The 14,989-nt window shown below is 39.5% G+C and overlaps 1 non-coding gene across 1 annotated transcript; it reads left to right on the top strand.

Moving 5' to 3' along the window:
• Positions 1 to 5,896: 5,896 nt before the first annotated feature.
• LOC148571387 (small nucleolar RNA R71) lies at positions 5,897 to 6,004 on the top strand. Its single transcript, XR_015908218.1, has one exon. It is a non-coding gene; the product is annotated as a small nucleolar RNA R71 (small nucleolar RNA).
• Positions 6,005 to 14,989: the final 8,985 nt, after the last annotated feature.

Consider the following 14,989-nt stretch of genomic DNA (forward strand, 5'->3'; position numbering starts at 1 on the left):
TAATTGCCAAACAATTTTACAACAATCCACAAGCATATAATGAGAAATAATGACTCAAATAAATTTCCAACACCAAGTAAAAAGGAAAAAGAAAGAAAAAGAAAATATGGATAATGAAAGTAAAAAGAAAAGAAAAGAAGATAACATATAAAAATAAGGAGAATAATAGAAAAGTAGGGGGGAAGAAGAAAAGAAAACCTCGTTAATGGAGGTGAGAGAGAGAGAGAGAGAGTAGAAAGTGAAAAACAAGGAAGAAGGAAGAAGGAAGAAATAAGGAGGAAAAAAGAAATAGGATTTAGGGAAAAGAAAGATAAGATAATTGGCAAATAAGGGAAGCTGTGCGGCGCAAGCGACGCGGTCGTGTGGGACACGCGGTCGCGCGACTTTCACTTATACTAATTGACGCGGTCGCGTCGGTCACGCGGTCGCGTGACCCGTTTTATGCTACTGGCGCGAGGGCAGCCTCGCACTTGCACAACTCTCTGTTCAAACTCTTATTGCGCCAAATGTTGGGTGACGCGATCGCGTGGGGCATGCGATCGCGTGAGTGGCCATTAGAAGGATATGACGCGGACGCATGAGCCATGCGTCCGCGTGGGAAGAATTGTGCGTTCAGCGCTAATCCAGCACCACTCTAGCACAACTTTCCGTCGTGCACCCTTTTCACGTCAAATTCCAGGGCACGCGGCCGCGTGAGTGACGCGGTCGCATGGGAGGCCAATGTTCCCACCCGACGCGGACGCGTCAGTGACGCAGTTGCGTGGGGCAATTTGTGCCATGGGAACGCCTCCAGCCACGCTCTCGCGTGACTCTCTGTTCGTTTTATTATTCCCTCCAATCACTTACGGCGCGGACGCGTCAATGATGCGGTCACGTCGCGTGAAATTTTTTTTTTAAATAAAAGTATGTAAATGCAGATGCGCAAAATGTACTAATAAAGAGAAGAGTTATTGAATAGGAAAACTAAGAATAAAGAAAAGATCGATCATACCATGTTGGGTTGTCTCCCACCTAGCACTTTGCTTTAACGTCCGTAAGTTGGACGCTCCACTTGCTCAGTCTTCGGCTATATGGGGATCTTCCAAGGGGAAGATCTCGAGCTCCTTGTTTTTCTCCATCCTCTCTCCATGGTACAGCTTTAAATGTTGTCCATTAACTTTGATAAGTTCAGAGCTTGAAGGATGACTTAGGTGAAAAACTCCGTACGGTTCGGCCTTCTCTACTCTGTATGGACCTTCCCATCTTGATCTCAACTTACCTGGCATGATCCTCAGTCGAGATTTGTAAAGGAGGACTAAATCCCCAGGTTGGAACTCTTTTCTCTTGATGTGTTGATCATGTACATCCTTCATCTTCTCCTTGTATAGTCTTGAGTTCTCATAAGCTTCTAGGCGAAGGCTTTCCAGTTCTTGCAGTTGCAACTTCCTTTCAGCTCCGGCTTTCTCAATTCCCATGTTGCACTCCTTTACTGCCCAAAAGGCTTTGTGCTCTATTTCAACAGGGAGATGACAAGCTTTTCCATAAACTAAGCGGAAAGGACTCATCCCAATGGGTGTTTTGTATACTGTTCTGTATGCCCAGAGTGCATCTTGTAGCCTGATGCTCCAGTCTCTTCTATGAGGTTTGACTATCTTCTGCAAGATATGCTTTATCTCTCTGTTTGACACCTCGGCTTGCCCATTAGTCTGAGGATGGTAGGCTGTTGCAACCTTATGAATTATCCTATGCTTTTTCATTAATCCTGTTAGTCTTCTGTTACAAAAATGGGTGCCTTGATCGCTCACGATCGCTCGTGGTGATCCAAAGCGACAAATAATGTGATTTCTCACAAAAGAAACAACAGTGATAGCATCATCAGTGCGGGTAGGAATTGCTTCCACCCATTTGGAAACGTAATCCACAGCTAACAATATATAAAAATAACCATTAGAATTTGGAAATGGACCCATGAAGTCAATGCCCCAAACATAAAAAATTTCACAGAAAAGCAAAATTTGTTGAGGCATCTCATCCTTCTTGGATATATTACCAAATTTTTGGCATGGGAAACAAGACTTACAAAATTCAGCAGCGTCCCTAAAAAGAGTAGGCCACCAGAATCCACCGTCTAAGATTTTTCTAGCTGTTCTTTGAGGGCCAAAATGTCCCCCACTTTCAGATGAGTGACAGGCCTCTAAGATGGACTGGAATTCTGATTGAGGCACACATCGTCTAATTACCTGGTCAGCGCCACATCTCCATAAATACGGGTCATCCCATATATAATATTTAGACTCACTTTTTAGCTTGTATCTTTGATGCTTCGAAAATTTTGGAGGAATTATACGGCTAACTAGATAATTAGCTACAGGTGCATACCAAGGGACTACCTCAGATACTGCTTGCAGGTTATCAAATGGGAAATTATCAGCTATAGGAGTGGGGTCATCTGTAATGTGCCCAAGGTGACTCAAGTGGTCTGCCACTAAATTCTGGTTACCACTCCTATCCTTAATTTCCAAATCAAATTCTTGTAATAGCAGTATCCAACATATAAGCCTTGGTTTGGACTCCTTTTTAGCTAATAGATACTTTAGAGCTGCGTGGTCTGAGTACACTACTACCTTCGTACCAAGTAAATAGGCTCAGAATTTATCCAGAGCAATAACAATAGCAAGAAGCTCTATCTCCGTAGTAGTGTAATTGGACTGAGCGGCATCTAAGGTTTTAGACGCATAAGCAATAACAAAGGGGTCCTTACCTTCACGCTGAGCCAGTGCCGCTCCTACTGCATGGTTGGAGGCGTCGCACATTATTTCAAATGGCTGGCTCCAGTTTGGTCCTCTGACAATTGGAGCTTGAGTCAGGGCGGTCTTCAGCTTATCAAACGCTTGTTTGCAATCCTCACTGAACTCGAACTCAATATCCTTCTGCAGTAGTCTAGATAAGGGAAGTGCTACCTTACTGAAGTCCTTAATGAATCTCTTGTAAAAACCTGCATGGCCAAGGAACGAACGGAATTCCCTCACAGAGGATGGGTAAGGTAAACTAGAAATAACATCCACCTTTGCTGGATCTATAGAAATGCCAGTATTAGACACAACATGTCCTAGTACAATACCTTGTTTTACCATAAAGTGACATTTTTCAAAATTTAATACAAGGTTTGTACTGACACATCTATCTAATACTCTAGATAATCCATCTAAGCAAAGGATAAAGGAATCGCCATATACACTAAAATCATCCATAAAACTTCTATACAGTCCTCAATAAGATCAGAGAAAAGACTCATCATGCACCTTTGGAAGGTAGCTGGTGCATTGCACAAGCCAAAGGGCATTCTCTTGTAAGCATAAGTCCCAAAAAGACATGTGAAAGTGGTCTTTTTCTGATCCTCAGGACCTATATAAATCTGGAAATAACCTGTGTAACCATCTAAAAAACAATAATGTGATTTACCTGACAGGCGATCCAGCACTTGATCAATGAATGGAAGAGGATAGTGATCCTTACGAGTGGCCTGGTTGAGGCGTCTGTAGTCTATGTAGACCTTCCAGGCGTTCTGAACTCTGGTTGCCATGAGATCTCCATGCTCATTCTTCACTGTAGTGACTCCAGACTTCTTGGGCACCACTTGTACTGGGCTTACCCATTCACTGTCTGAAATGGGGTAGATGATATCTGCCTCCAGTAGTCTGGTCACCTCCTTCTTGACAACCTCTAAGATAGTGGGGTTCAGTCTTCTCTGGGGTTGATGGACAGGTCTTGCTCCCTCTTCTAAAAATATCCTATGCTCACAGACTTGAGGGTTGATGCCTACTATGTCTGCCAAACTCCAACCAATTGCCTTCTTGTGCATCCTCAGCACACTAAGTAACTGCTCTTCCTGTTGAGAAGTGAGTTCCCTTGCAATGATAACTGGAAACTTTTGCTCGTCTTCAAGGTAAGCATATTTGAGGTGTGGAGGAAGGGGTTTTAATTCTAACTTCTGATCATGGTCAGGCTCTGGGTTGTCTGGAGCTGGTAACAATGGTAAAGCACTGTCATTATCCTCCGAGAATGTCCCCACACTTGGACCTTGTCCTATGTACTTCTCTTCAAATTCCTTCTGGTGAACTTCAGCCACAGTTTCATCTATGATGTCACACTGGAGGATAGAATGATCCTCCGGAGGATGCTTCATAACTCCATTCAGATTGAAGATTACTACTCGGCCATCTATTTCAAAACTGTATGTTCCTGAAAAAGCATCTAATTTGAACTTCGAGATCTTCAGGAATGGTCTTTCGAGTAGGATTGATGATGGCTTCTCTGAGTCATTTTGGGACATCTCCAGGATATAAAAATCAATGGAAAATGTGAACCCCTTAATGCCCACTAATACATCTTCAGCAACTCCAGCCACTGTAACAATGCTTTTATCTGTTAACACAAAATGAGCTGCCGACCTTTTTAAGGGAGGGAGCCTCAAAATATCATATATAGACAAAGGTATTATACTCACACATGCTCCTAAATCACACATGCAGTCAGAAAATACTACACCACCAATAGTACAATTAACCATACATGGACCAGGGTCACTACACTTTTCAGGTAAACCTCCCATTAAAACAGATATCGAACTTCCTAAACGAATAGTTTCTAATTCATTAATTTTGTCTTTATGTATATATAAATCTTTTAGAAACTTTGCATATTTAGGTACCTGTTGAATAACATCAAAAAGAGGAACAGTTACCTCAACCTTTTTGAATATCTCTACCATTTTGGGATCAGGTTCCAGCTGCTTCCTGGGCTTCTTTGCAAGTTGTGGAAATAGAATGGGAGTGGTGTCTTCTGCAGTGTCTGCGCCCTTTGGTGCTTCCTTCTGTGGTTGAACTTCTTCTTTTTCAGCCATGTCCTGTATGTCCTCTTCCTCTTCAACATCTTCTATTTCCACTACCTCTTCAGCTGAGGCATGTTCTGGTGGGCTTGGCTCCTTCTGATTCCTCTCCTGCAGTGTGGTTTTGGACCTTTGGGTGATGGCATTAATGCCACCCTTTGGATTGGGTAATGGTTGAGAGGGGATTCCACTGGAGCTCAAAGGCTGGTTATTGAAGTTATTCATTGATCCAATCTGTGAGACAAGAGCTTGTAAAGTAGAGTTCAGACCATTTAGTGTAGCATAAAGGTTATTTTCCATGGTCTGTTGTCTCCGATCAATAGATTGTAGTAAGTCGTCATTAGAAGATGAAGAAGGATAAGTAATTTGAGAGGTCTGCTGTTGGGTATTCTATGGTCCTTAGGATTGCCTCAGATGAGGTGCTCTGTAAGGCTGGTTCTGGTTCTGCTGCCTGTTGTTGTTATTATTCCACCTCTAATTTCCCTGATTGTCTCTGCCTCCTCTGTTGTTGTTGTCCCTCCAATTCTGGTTAGAATTGTCCTGCCATCCATGGCTGTAATTGCCACCCTGATTGTACCCTTGGTTGGGGCGGTCATAGAAGTTATGAGTGGCTGCCACGGTGTTGTCTTCCTGCTGGAGCTGCGGACATTCATCAGTATAATGGCTATAATCAGCACAGACTCTGCAAACTCTCTGTGGGACTAACTGTTGGCATTGATGTGGTGGAGAAGGTTGAGCTTGCTGAACTTGTTGTTGATTCAATTGCATCTGCTTCAGCAAGTTGGTCATTTCACAGATACTCTGAGTTAGAGCAGCAGTCTCTCTACTAGAGGATACTTCTACAACGGTTTTTGAATGGCCTCGTTTCCGCCTGTGATTTCGAGTAGATTCAGCTATGTCGCTGATCAATTGCCATGCCTCATCAGTGGTCTTATACTTTTTCATAGACCCATTTCTAGCACTTTCCAATGTGGTCTTATCTTGGGGCCTCATGCCCTGTGTGACGTAACCGAGTAACACTATCTTGTCAATCATATGGTGGGGGCATGCTTCCAGAAGATTATTGAAGCGCTCCCAGTATTCATAGAGAGTCTCAGATTTGTCCTGAACAATCATGGAAATGTCTTTCCTCAGTTTATCAGTAACTTCCGCTGGAAAGAACATTTCCAAAAATTATCTTCTAAGTGTATCCCAGTTAGATACAATTGCTACGGGTTGAGTGTAGTACAACTCTCTTGCCTTTCCCTCAAGAGAAAACGGGAAAGCTTTCAACAAAATTGAAGTTTCATCTACACCATCACGCCTGACAGTAGAACAGGCTGCTTTAAAATCTCTCAGGTGTTTGATAGGCTCTTGAGTAGGTAAGCCATGAAACTTGGGCATCAAATTGAGCAGTGCAGTCTTTATTTCAAAGTCTGTAGCCACCGCTGGGTGATGCGCTTGAAACGGTTGCATTGTAAAATCAGGGGCTCCAGCCTCTTGGATAGTAACTCTCCTAGGTGCTGCCATGTCACCTACACATAAATCAACCGAATCAGTAGAACGGGGGCTGGTTTCTTCCTCAAATGACGTTTCAGATCCGCCCTCAGAGAGGACTAACAGACGCCGAGCTTGCCTTATTCGTGAAATAGTTCTTTCAATGTCAGGATCGAATACTGGCAAGCTTGGATCAGGAAGTGAACGCGTCATCTAACGAAAGAAACAAGCAGCTCATAGTAGCAAGATAAAATAAAATACAAATAAATAAATTCCAATCAATAACTTAGCACTCTATTGCAACTCCCCGGCAACGGCGCCAAAAATTGACGTGGCAGAAATTGGCGAGTAAAGAATTGTTATAAGATATGCGTTGCAAGTATAGTTCTTAACCAACCAGAAATCTGCTTATCAATTTAGAAGGGTGTCACAAAAATTAAAATTAAAATATTGGGAGTATGAATCCCAGGTCGTCTCCCAACGAGTTGCAGAAAGGTGTGCTATTTTATTAATCAGATGTTTTCAAAATGGTTTGAATTGAATAACGGGAAATTAAATTAGATAATTTATGTAATTTAAATAAAAACCTTGACTGGGAGTAGATTAGCTGGAAGCCCTATTCTTGTTGGAGTACTCTCAAGATTAATTGATAATTGAAGGTTGTTCTGTTTAGTTATCCCTTACTAGGTAAGGGAAAGTCAAACAAGTTGGAATGCTACTTCTATTCACAAGTTCCAACCCACTCAATTAAAAGTGATTGGTGTCAGTGACTAGAGGGCAATCCAACAATAAACCCAATTACAATTCTTCTTTTTAAGCATTCCAACTCAAGGGTTCCTTTCAATCAACTCCCCATCAGGTTAGGGAACTACTCGCTCATTGTGAATGTAGAATTTATAACATAGGAAAGGGAATTAAAGAAAGACATGATAAATAGAAATCAAAGAAATTAATTAAAAATAAAATTAATTCTTGTATTAATAAATTCTAAAATAATCCAATAGTAAAATTGAGTAAATTAAAGGACATGGAAGAGTAGTGCCAAGTAAAGAAAACGAACTAGAATGACGAAGTCTTGGTGAGGTAATAACTCTTCTCAATATCCCAAAAAGCAATAGAAATAAAAATCCTAAGAACTATGAATGTGTAGAGAGAAAACCTAGAGGAGGAGTAAAACTAGATCTAAGAACTAAAATTGTGTAGAATGAATGTTGTTGTTGGTTTTTGCATGTCATCTGGGTCTAGTCTGCTTTTCTGGGCCGAAAACTCGGTCAAAACAGGGCCCAAAATCACCCCATCGAATTCTGCAGATTATGCAAATCGCGCACGTCACGCGATCATGTCATTCATGGGGCCGCGTCATTCGGCATTTTGCCCTGCCACGCGAGCGCGTCGTCCACGCCTACGCGTCACTTTTGCTATTCCAATCCGCGCGGTCGCGTGAGCCATGCGGCCGCGTCACTGTGATTTCCTCTCTTTCTCGCGGTCGCTGAGCCATGCAGCCGCGTCACTTCTCGCTGGTCATCTCCTCAATTTCTTGTGTTCCTTCCATTTTTGCAAGCTTCCTTTCCAATCTCCAATTCATTCATGCCCTATAAAGCCTGAAACACTTAACACACAGATCACGACATCGAATAGAATAAAGGAGAATTAAAATACGTAATTAAAAGTCTCTAGGAAGCAAGTTTTCAATCATGTAATAATTTTAGGAAGGAAATATAAATGCATGCTAATCATATGAATAAGTGGATAAAGATCATGATAAAACCACACAATTAAACACATTATAAACCATAGTGGTTTATCAATGCTATTTCATTTTGATGGAGAATATGGCCAAATATTAAGTTTGGCATCTGCATACACATTAAATTGCAGATAAATCAATTTTGTTCATAAAATCAAATGTATGAATAGAAGGATTGACGTTAGGGTTTTTGCCAGTAAAGAATGTCATAAAAACAGTCGCGTTGTAGATATAGTCTCTAAACCGACAGAAATCCCTTCGTACAAACGTTTTGGTTGTCACAAGTAACAAACCCCTTTGAAATTGATAACCGAGTATTCAAACCTCGGGTCGTCTTCTCAAGGAATTGCAGGCAGGTATGTTCTTATTATTGGTTATGAAGATTGTAAACTCGGGGGTTTTGAGAAATTTGGAGTTTGGGCAATGTGCATAGGTATATTTTCAAGCAATAAAAATTAATAAATAACTGTAAAATAAACTCTTGGCAAGGTATGAAGAACTGGAGGTCCTATCCTAGTTATCCTTATCAATTGTGATGAGAATTGGATTCTTCCCCCACCTTATTAACCTCTAACTATGAAGGTAAGTTAAGTGGACAAATTAATTCCAATTTTCAATTTTCAATCAACAATGAGTTTGATAACTCAAGAGTTACCAATCTCTCAACCAAAGCCAAAAGAGAGAAATTCTACTTGAATGGAAATAATTTGGATAAACACAGGGCATTAATAAATTAAAGAGAACAATCATGAGTCTGAAATACTTCGAATTATATTAAATAAAATGCTCAAATCATAACATGGGAATTCATAAATTAAATTGGAAAAAGAAAAATAAATAAAAATAAAGAACCTGGGATTGAGTGTCACTCCTATAACTAAGAGAAGTCCTAAATCCTAATCCTAAGAGAGAGGAGAGAACCTCTCTCTCTAAAAGCTACATCTACTCCTAAAATTGTGAATTATGAGAGCCTCCTCATGAATGGATGCATTCCTTCACTTTATAGCCTCTAATCTGTGTTTTCTGGGACGCAAACTGGGTCAGAAATAGCCCAGAATTCGCTGGTTGCGAATTCAAAACGCGCTGATTTCCGTCAGTGCGATGCGGCCGCATGGATCACGCAGTCGCGTCGCCTAGCATCCAGGAAACTATAACATATTATATATCAAATCAAAGCCCCAGACGTTAGCTTTCCAACGCAACTGGAACCGCATTGTTTGGACCTCTGTATCTAAAGTTATAGCCGTTTGAGTGCAGAGAGGTCAGGCTGGACAGCTTAGCAATTTCTCCAACTTCTTGCATTCCTTCCACTTTTGCATGCTTTCTTCCCATCCTCCAAGCCATTCCTGCCTTATAATATCTGAAAACACTTAACACACATATCAACGCATCTAAAGGTAATAAGAGAGGATTAATAATAAGCAAATATAAGATCAAAGAAGCATGTTTTCAATCAAAGCACATAATTAGGAAGGTAAATGTAAAACCATGCAAATAGTATGAATAAGTGGGTAAAGAGTAGATAAAAACCACTCAATTGAGCACAACATAAACCATGAAATAGTGGTTTATCAACCTCCCCACACTTAAACACTAGCATGTCCTCATGCTAAGCTCAAGAGAAGCTATAAAGATGAAGAGGAATGGTATGAAATGCAACCTATAAATGCAACTACATGCTAAATGCTTTTACTTACTTGGTTAAGAGTAAATAAGTTCTCCAAGACAAATACAAACCAATTTCCACTAATTCAAATCAGACAATAAAAAGCAAGTGAACTTGTAAGAAGACAGCTCATGAAAGCAGGGAACATAGAATTTAAGCGTCCCCTCACTGGAAGTGTATATCACTCTAATCTCTCAAGTGTATAGGGTTATTCACTCTACTCTTCTCTAGTCATACTTTCTAAACCTTGTTCTTCATCTAACCAATCAACAAAAATTTAGCATACAAATGCAAACATCATGAGGTCTTTTTCAAGGTTGTAATGGGGCTGAGGTAAGGGTAAAGGTATATATATGGCCAAGTGAGCTTTATAAATTGAATCTTTAATTAACCTAAGCTTTCACCTAACATATATATACTCTATATAACTTTAGTTCATGCTTAGCTACCCATAATTCCCACTTTTATATGATTCCCATACTCAGGTACCTTTTTCTTTTTAATCTATCACATGTGCATTGATTTTTCATTAACTTAATCATTGGGGTAATTTTGTCCCCTTATTTATTTTATTATATATATATTTTTTCTCTTTTTTTTTTTTTATAAACTTAATCATAAAAGCAAACATAACTTATCAATGCACATGGATTCTCCATTATTTTTCTATTTTGGTTTTTTATGAGTAGGTTTCCAAATTCCCAATATTCAAATAAATTATAAACATGACACATTCCCTTATTAACCCAAGTTCCCACAATTTTCCCACACTTATTTGATACACAATCTCTATCTTAAGCTAACCAAAGATTCAATTGGGATAATTAATTTGTTTTCCGCTTAAGGCTAATGATGTGGTAAAATATAGAACAAATGGGGATTAAAAGGCTCAAAGTGGCTAACAAAGGTGATGTAAAAGGTAGGCTTATTTGGGATAACTGAGCTAATAACAAATAATGGCCTCAATCATATGCAAGCATGTAAATATACTAAATAATGGACATATAGAATGGAACAAAGCAAAGATTGCAGTTATAGAGAAGAAAACACACAAGAATAAAAATTTTATGGTTAAATAATGTAACTATATAAATAAGCTCAAATCTCACAGGTTGTGTGTTCTTTGGCTCAAAAACCATGTTCCGAATACAACTTCAAACAAGTTTTAACATAAAATTTTTTCAATTTAAATTAGTGAAATTTTTCAAAGATAGGGTCTTAAAAGAATTTTATTACTTTAACCAAGTAGTAACTAAATGCATAAAATCAAACAAATATGCAAATGCAACAATGAACTAACAAATAAAATAAAATATTGGTGTTGAAACAGAAAGGTACTAACCCATGGAGATCGGTATCAACCTCCCCACACTTAAAGATTGCACCGTCCTCGGTGCATGCGAAGATGTGCAAGTGGACGGGTTGCTTCAACTGATGCTCTTCTCATCAAGGAATGTGCGTAGGAACTTGTTTGTCTCTCCCATTAAGAAGCTTTTCCTCTCCCTTTGTGGTGGCCATCCTGAAAGAAGAGGGAAAAGAAAAAGTAACCCAAAAAAGATAGAAAATAAATAAATAAAATTTGGGTGTTAATGCCAGATAATAAGGGTCTCAATTACATGGTAGCTACAACATGCAAGTGAGAAAATAATAGAAGTACATGGCAGAACAAGAGTGCAAAAATTTGCAACAATGGGAGGAGAGAGTGGGTAATGAAAGACAATATAAGTTCGTGGCAATGCAAATGTAGTGCAAGTATTATAAAAGATTGGCATTGGCAGATAATTAATATCATCCCACAGTGTAAAACAAGTTATTAAGCACCAAAGTAATTCAAGAAAAGATGTAACAGTTGAATAAGAACTTTTGAACACCAAAATTAATAAATTTAAAAAAAATAAAAATATGCAATGAATGAAAGTATGCAAATAAATTAAATAAAATAGAATGGGAGTGAGAGAAAATAAGAGAGGAAGAAGAAAGAAATAAGAAAAGATAAGAGAATAAGGATTCGGAGAAGAAAAGATAAGAAAATTGGCACTAAACTGGATAGGTTGTGCGACGCTGGCGACGCGGTCGCGTGGGTGACGCGGTCGCGTGGTGCGCAATAAGGTTAGGCGACGCGGACGCGTGGGGCACGCGATCGCGTGACTTGATTTGTGCTAGTGGTGCGAGTGCAGCCTCGCGGTCGCACAACTCTCTGTTCAAAACTTAGTATTGCCAAAACCTGGGTGACGTGATCGCGTGGGGTACGCGATCGCGTGAGTGGCCATCATGGGGATATGATGCGGACGCGTGGGGCACGCATTCGCGTGGTGAGGCTTGGGCTTTCAACACGATTCCAGCCCAACTCCAGCTCAACTTTCGGCCATGCACCCTTTGACGTCGAAATCCAGGTCACGCGGCCGCGTGGGGCACGCGATGGCGTGGGAGGCCAGTATTCCCCTGCGACGCGGACGCGTCAGCGATGCGGTCGCGTGGGATGAATTGTGCCACTGGCACGCCTCCAGCCTTGCTCCAGCGTGACTCTCTGTTCGTTTTTATTTTCTCTTCTCTCCTTGCGACGCGGACGCGTCGCTGATGCAGTCGCGTCGCGTGCTCGCTTTTTTTTTTTTAATCTGAAAAATGCAGAATGCAGTGTTAATATGAATGTGATGCAAAACTCCAGGTTCAATATAATAAAATAAAATAAAATTCAAAAATAAATAAAACTAAGTAATGAAAAGGGAACGATCATACCATGGTGGGTTGTCTCCCACCTAGCACTTTTAGTTAAAGTCCTTAAGTTGGACATTTGGTGAGTTCCCTGTTATGGTGGCTTATGCTTGTATTCATCCAGGAATCCCCACCAGTGTTTGTACTTCCAGTAACCTCCGGGGTCCCAAACTAAGCATGTAAAGCCCTTAAGAAGCTTCAAACAGATTCTTAGGCTCCCGGGGTGACAAATGTCATAGCAGATTCCAGGATCCCAAATCTTACTTTTACACCCATTCATGTCGGGATCTGTATTTTTCCAACTGGGTGATAAGTGATTTGAATTCTCACTGCAGCTACCAAACAGCGTCCTAGACCCATTCAGTTGAGCTTTATACCAACCCTTGCGTTTGAACTTAAGGCTTCCAACTATGATGAACCTTGCAGGACAATTCTTACCACTGGCCATCTTCCTCTTACTCTTAATATCACAAAGAGCTCTAAGTTGACCATCCGTCTCCAGTAGCCCATATTCAAGTGGGATTAGAAAGCTATGGGATATGAATTTTACCCACTTGAATGTTGTGAAGGATGATGGCAACTTAGGGGGGAGGTATTTTTAATGAAATTGCAAGTTCCACTCCCTTGTGCTCTTCTCTGATAATTACCACCTCTTTGCAAGCTTCTTCAATTTCAACCTCTTCCTCTTGGCAGCTTTCTTTCAATTTAATCTCCTCTTCATTGCTTTCCAAGGGCATGGGAGGTTGTGCTTCTTCTTCTTGAATCTCCATCTCTTGATCAACCTCTTCCAAGTCTTCAACTATGATATGCTTTGGAGGTTGTACACCCTCCTCAGCATCAATTTCAACCGTCTCGAAAGGAGGCTCTATGACTGGACTTTCCCATGGAGGTTCTGCATCTCCTAAGTCTTCAACCACTTCTTCTTCTTCTTGAACAATGACAGCTTCTTCTACTTGTTCTAGTACGAATTCATTCTCTGTCTTGTCCACTGGGGTTTCTGGTATCTCCTTCATGCTATGTTCTTCACTAGACTGTCCACATGGGGCTGTGGCTGATCCTTGTATATTTAAGCGTCTAGAAGCCCATTGAATTAATACTTGCCCCAGTTGTTGAGTGGTTGCCTGAAATCGATCCACTGTTTCCTTGAGACGATCCTTTGCCTCTTGATGCACTCGGCTTTCATAAATAGGATCATAGTGCTCTTGGATTGATGGATATGGAGATGGTGAATATTGAAGTGGTGGTTCTTGTGAGTAGTTGGGTTGGAATTGGGGTGGTTCTATATATGGTTCATATGGCTCATAAGGTGGTTGGTATGGTGGTTGAAGATTAGGGTCATATGGAGGTGAATGGCGGAAAGGGGCTTGTGAGTTTGGTGGTCCAAAGTTATGTTGAGGAGAGGGTTCATAGGCATATGGTGGTGGTTGTTGATAATCAAAAGAGTGCTCACCATAGCCATTGCCTTGATATGCATCACAGAATGGTTGTTGATAGTCCATTGGAGGTGGTTGTTGCCATGAGGGTTGATTAAATCCTTGTGGCTCCTTTCATCTTTGATTGTTCCAACCTTGATGCCTGTTCTCATTGTAATTTCTTCTTCCTGCAACATTATTGTAACCAGACTCATAGCCAAAGGGGTGAGAGTTCATAGTAGCAAAATAAAAATTAAAAATGAAAATAAAAATAAATTTAAATTAAAAGGTTATTTAAATTTTGAATTTGAAAATTAAATTTTGAAATTTGAAATTTGAAATTTTGAAATTTGAATTTTGAAATTTGAATTTTAAATTTTTGAAATTTGAATTTTTGAAATTTGAAATTTGAAATTTGAAAATTTTTAAATTTAAATTTTGACAATTTTTAAATTTGAATTATGAAATTTGATTTTTGAAATAAGATAAGATAAGATAAAAATTTTAAAAATAAAAATCTGAAAAAAAATTTTTTTTTTTCGAAAAAAATTAATTAAAAATATTTTTGAATTTAATGAGGAAAGAGAAAAACAATAAAATGACACTAAATTTCAAATTTTTAGATGAAAAAAAGAAAACAACTAAGAACAGCTTGAAGATCAAGATGAACACTAAGAACAAATTTTTGAAAAAAAATTTTTTTTAATAACTAAATAAAAACCAATAACCTCTTAATTTACGAAAAAGCAAAAATAAAAACAAATAAACAAGCAAAAATAAAAAAATATTTACAATAACCAATAATAAGGCACACGTTTGCAATTCCCCGGCAACGGCGCCATTTTGACGTTAAGATTTTTGCCAGTAAAGAATGTCATAAAAATAGTCGCGTTGTAGATATAGTCTCTAAACCGACAGAAATCCCTTCGTACAAACGTTTTGGTTGTCACAAGTAACAAACCCCTTTGAAATTGATAACCGAGTATTCAAACCTCGGGTCATCTTCTCAAGGAATTGCAGGGAGGTGTGTTCTTATTATTAGTTATGAAGATTGTAAATTGGGGGGTTTTGAGAAATTTGGAGTTTGGGCAATGTGCACAGGTATATTT

The sequence above is a fragment of the Arachis ipaensis genome, chromosome B3 (genome assembly GCF_059453495.1).
Source record: "Arachis ipaensis isolate K30076 ecotype BB chromosome B3, ASM5945349v1, whole genome shotgun sequence".
In the NCBI taxonomy this organism is placed as follows: Eukaryota; Viridiplantae; Streptophyta; class Magnoliopsida; order Fabales; family Fabaceae; genus Arachis; species Arachis ipaensis.